This window comes from Triticum dicoccoides, chromosome 2A (genome assembly GCF_002162155.2).
Source record: "Triticum dicoccoides isolate Atlit2015 ecotype Zavitan chromosome 2A, WEW_v2.0, whole genome shotgun sequence".
In the NCBI taxonomy this organism is placed as follows: Eukaryota; Viridiplantae; Streptophyta; class Magnoliopsida; order Poales; family Poaceae; genus Triticum; species Triticum dicoccoides.
The window spans coordinates 744,899,186-744,904,961 of NC_041382.1; positions in this window are offsets into that span (position 1 = coordinate 744,899,186).

The following is a 5,776-nucleotide window of genomic DNA, read 5'->3' on the forward strand; positions in this document are numbered from 1 at the left end:
AACAAACCGGAGTAATAATTCCTTGGGAAAAATAAACCCATGCAAGAAAAAAACTAGGTTTAATAGCACCCGATTTGTCTGTTGTAGCAATCTGAAGAAAAGTTACTCCCAGACATGGGACTCGATCCGCACACCCATTGCCTGATGGGTGATGAAGCGGTGGCATGGCGATGCTGGCAAAGGTTGGCTCACCGAGGAAAAGCCCGTGGTCCAGCTAATGTGATGAAGTTGGTCGGCTGGTGACGCCAAAATCTCCAAAGTAAGTTGATGAAGAGGTGGTGAAGCCCTCGGTCTAGCCGAGAAGATGGAGCAGGTTGGTAAGGAGACGTTGTAACTGCCGTGTCAGCCGAGGTGTTGAAGCAGTTCGGCGTGACGGACATTGGCTTGAAGAAGCAACAGTGCAGCCATGCCTACGCAGGTCGTAACTTGTGACGCGGTCAATGCTGGTTTGATGAAGTGACCATGCGGCGATGCCTGTGCTCCCGCTCCATGTAATCCGTGGGGCGGCGATGTTGGTGATAATTTATCCTTGGTGATTCCGAACTCTTGTTCGCTCACTGAGATGATGATCCGAAGAAGCTGAGCTCGGCTCAACAAAGTGACGACGTGTCTAGCGCAGGTCGGCAACCTTGGAGCAATATTGCCGGACTGGTTTGACACCAGCATGATGATGAAGATGACCTCAGGAGAGGCTTAAAATTTTACGTGCATGTGTTTAAAAATGACGCACAATACCCTAGAAGAGAACTCCTCTAAAAATGTTATCCAATATTACGTTCATAAAGAAACATGAATTCGGGTCGGATCCGTATTTGCGCAGAAAATAGATCCGAAAATTTGTCCACTCATCGGAAGGTTCCCAGAGTTTGAACCGTCGGAGCGAGTTGAAATTTGGAGGGGTGGTAGATATGGGAATTCCGCAGTAGATGAACGGTTGGATCTTCCAAAGGACCTCCGAGCTGGGCTCTGCAGACTACGCCCTAAACTCGTCCAGATTCCCGTCCAGATTTGACAGGGCTCCGGTATATCATAGATTGCCAGAGATTCCTCCATCGGAACTCGATGAAATTTTGCATGGTTGGTGTAGACTTAATACCACATAATTCCACCAAAGGGATCGTCAAAGCGATGCTCAAAGAGGTGGTGGCAGCGAATACAAGTTTACTGTTCGGAAAAACAGCACGGTCGCCTGAGGGCAATGCTGACGTTGAGCCCCCGAGCTCCATGGATAATTCCTTCATGATCTTGATAGAGATCGGAGTTGATGTTGATGAAGGCCCTCGTCCGAACATGACGATCGGAGGCAGGGCACAGTCCTCGGTCAAGCCAAGGTGACCAGTCGAGCCGGTGACGAAGATGTCGGCATCGCTGTTAATCTGCAGACGAGCCATCGATCCTTTTGCCGATCACACAACGGGACTCTCAATGAAAGCACCAATGTCGGTGTCAAAACCGGCGGATCTCGGGTAGGGGGTCCCGAACTATGCGTCTAGGATCGATGGTAACAAGAGGCATGGGACACGATGTTTACCCAGGTTCGGACCCTCTTGATGGAGGTAATACCCTACATCCTGCTTGATTGATAATGATGATATGAGTATTACAAGAGTTGATCTACCACGAGATCGTAGAGGCTAAACCCTAGAAGCTAGCCTACGGTATGTTTGTTGTATATGATCTATCGACTAGCCTAACCTCGGTTTATATAATGCACGAGAGGCCTAGGATAACAAGAGTCCTAGCCGAATACGCCGGTGGGGAGGAGTCCTTGTCTTGATCACCAAGTCTTGTGGAATCATCCATGTATGCGGCAGCTGTCCGAACTGGCCCATGAGTATACGGCCATGGGGGTCCTCGGCCCAATCTAACAGACCGGGAGACGACATGGTGAGTACCCCCTAGTCCAGGACACCGTCACCCGTTGTTCAAACATCACAAATTCCGCCGCCGGTTCCGTATGAGTACACATGTTTTCAACTGTATTAGAGAGGGAGTGGTCGGCTATGATGACTACTTCGAGTGCAAAGAGGATGCCGTCGGCAAGATTGGTTTCTCCTCTTATCAGAAATGCCCTGCCGCCATCCGAATGCTTGCATACGGAGTGCCCGGTGATCTCATTGACGAGTACGTCCGTATGAGCGAGTCTACATGCCTAGAGTCCCTGTATAAGTTCTACAAGGCTGTGATTGCTGTGTTTGGCCCTGAGTACTTGAGAGAGCCAACAACTGCAGATACAACCCGTTTGTTGGCGATGAATGCTAGAAGGGGCTTCCCGGGGATGCTTGGCAGCATAGACTACATACACTGGGAGTGGAAGAACTTCCCTTCGGCTTGGCAAGGGCAATATAAGGTACATGTCAGGGCTTGCACTGTCATACTAGAGCCCATGGCGTCTCAAGATCTCTGTATCTGGCACTCTTTCTTTGGCATGGCTGGATCACACAATGATATCAGCGTGCTTCAGCGCTCTCCGGTGTTTGCTAGGCTTGCCGAAGGCAACAGCCCACCGGTGAACTTTACTGTCAACGACCACAACTACGACAAAGGGTACTATTTGGGTGACGGTATCTATCCTCAGTGGACCACTATTGTAAAGACAATACCCAACCCTGTCGGAGAGAAAATGAAAAGATTTGCTCAAGAGCAAGAGAGTGCTAGAAAGGATGTCGAGCGTGGCTTTGGTGTATTGCAATCTCGATGGGGCATCGTTCGGTATCCTGCTAATACTCGGAGCATGCAGAAACTATGAGAGGTGATGACTGCTTGTGTGATCATGCACAATATGATCGTAGAAGACGAGCGCCCGGAACATCTATATGATCAAGGCTTTCAGTTTCAGGGTGAGAATGTTGTGCCTGAGCATGAAGTAGCGACAACATTTGAGCAGTTCACTCAGTTTCATGAAGACATGCGTGATTGGGAAACTCACGTGCAACTGCAAAATGATTTGGTTGAGCATATGTGGACTCATGTTGGCAACCAATAGATGTATCTTTTTTTATTGGTTTGCAAAACTATGTGAAACATTTTTATTTTTATTTGGCCTGTAAACTATACTATTTATTTGGGCAGACTATTTTGTTTGTTAAATTTTCATTTCACAATATGTTGAATGCAATGCAAAATTGGACGGCCAGCCCACCACGCCTGCACATATGGGTCGGCGTGTTGGGCGCGCTGCCGACCCATATGAAAAACAGGGCAGAAGCCGGGCGGGCGGCCAGCCGGCCACGCCTGCACATATGGGTCGGCGTGTTGGATGCGCTGCCGACCCATATGAAAAACAGGGCAGACGTCGGGTGGGCGGCCGACCCAAACGGACGAAATCGCCGTCCGTTTAGGTCGGCCCGTTGGAGTTGCTCTTAAGCCCCAGTTGACTGATCCCGTTCTCGATATGTAACCAAGCTTTACAGAAGAAAAGGAACTCTTAATATAGTGAGATGCGGTCCATAAATTAATTTCCTTGGCACGACAGTAACAGGTTTTGACGTGTCACGTAGCTCACAAAAGGTAGCACCATATTCATATGTACAGATCGAACCCTACCAAGCAAACGAACTCCCGGGCTGAGGCCAACTCCACCGCGCGACCCCAAACGGACGTCCGTTTTGTCCGGATTCTGTCCGTTTGGATAGGGATTTGGGGTCGTGTCCGGGGATGCGGTGGCCGTGCGCTCAGCACACGGACGCATCCCGGCCGCATCCTGTCCGCGTGAATTTTTTCTTTGCAAATTCTTAACTTTTTTTTATCATTCATTTTTGGTACATGACAATACATCATCACATTTTGACTAGTAAAGCAAGGCCAAAGAAAATAAGAACAACAAGAATACATTTTAGAAGATAGCCAACTTCCATAACTGCCCCCTTGAGTTGGGTTAGGGCCTTCGCGATGCACTCATTGTTGATCTGTGGAGGAGGCTCGATCTGGCATCCTTCTTTCTTCTTCAAGGCAGAAGTAGATGTTGCTTCCTCAGACCTAGTCTCGTGTCTAGCCTCTAATCTAGCAACAAGTGCACTTGTCTCATTTACACCCTCTATGCTAGCTAAAAATGCACGAACATATACTAAATTTCGCTCTATCAATATATCGATGTACTCTTCTTCCCAATACCAAAACTTGCATCCATTCTACACAACAAAATTTGAAGTTAGCACAACTAGTCAAATGTAGAGCACAGACCGAAGCTAAAAAAGCGCATACCCCGTCGTTTAAGCACTTGATGAACAGCCATCCGGGATGTTCCGGCGTTGTAGACACGCGGCCACGACCATCCTTGGGCAGTGGTCGCTCTTAATGAGTGGCAACGGTGCACCGGCGAGCTTTTGGGCAAGCACCAAGCTCGACCGACCGCCATTCGTGTATCTGTCGGCGGACCACCGACGGTGCAGATCCGAGCGGCTAGAGGAGGAGCTACTGCCTGCATGTGGCCTTGCGGCCCTGCCAGGGCCTTCCGGCGAGGTGCCCGGCCAGTCCATGGCGCGGCCCGGCCTCCCACAGTCGGCCGAGCTCAAGACCGACCGGATCCGCCCCAAATTCGGCCGGCGGGTGCGCACACCAGGTGGCCGTGGTTGGGTAGCTCGGCGGCACCGAGGGGAAGGGGCTGGGCGAGCTCGCGTCCGAACTGCACGGCTTCAATGGCAGCGGCGATGGCGGCGGCAGCGAGGGGAAGAGTGGAGGGGGTGCGGCCGGAGGGAGGGAGGGGGGCGGATAGAAAAAGGCCCGCCCTGTGCCACCGACGGGCGGGCCAGGGGAGGACACGCGCAGACGACCCGCATGCCCGCGTGGTGTCCGTTTCACCCCAAAAGCAGCGCAAACTTGGGCCGCGGATGGGTCGAAAGCGGGCACAAAACGGACAAAAGTCCGTTTGCTCCCGCGCGCTAGGCCGCCTCGTTTGTCCGTTTTAACCCAAACGTACGGGGCCAGACAGGATAGGGTCACGCGATGGAATTGGCCTGAGGCTATTCTCCTTCCACCTAAAGCTTTTAAGATACCTATATCTCTTCAAGGCTCAGGTACTGGCTTTTGCAGCTCGTTATCATCATTGGCGACGTTGATGTCATAGTCATCCAGGGCATCGCCCGTCAGCTCGTTGTCGAGCTCGTTCTCCATCGCCACGTCCCTGGCCGGACCTTGCGCATGACTTGCGCCCGCTTCTTCCTCGACCAAATCCTCCTCTTCATCGCCGGTCTTGGTTCACGGCTTCTTCATTCATTGGCCCCAGCTTCTCCCTCGTTGTCCGCAGCTTGTTCTTCATTGTTCACAAGCTGCTCCCACATTTCGACCCCCAATATAAGCTACAAGTTTGAATTCAAGGTTGTTGTTCAGTCGATGAAGCCACTCGCTTCCGGTTTGTTCATTTAGTGCGATATTTATTTATTTATGAGTCATCATCATTCCGTTTGATATTCATCTTGTAAGATATATATATATATATATATATATATATATATATAGGGCTGGACTATTTTGTTACTAGTAACAGAATAATATTTTGTTACCTCTACACCATATATAGGCCTGATCTGGACAAACCAACCACACGGCTCGATAAGAAAACAAAGCCCACCCTCTAACCCCATCTATCAACCGACGCGCACCCAGGTCCTTCCTCGCACAGCGCCGCCCTCCGTACCCACACGCTTCCGGCGCCGGCTGCCTGCCCCTCCGTACCCACGCGTTGCCGCCGCCGGCCGCCTGCCCCTCCCTACCACACGCTGTCACCGCCGTCCTTCGCCGCCCAGCCAGCCTCCTCCTTCTGCGCCGCCGCCCCGTC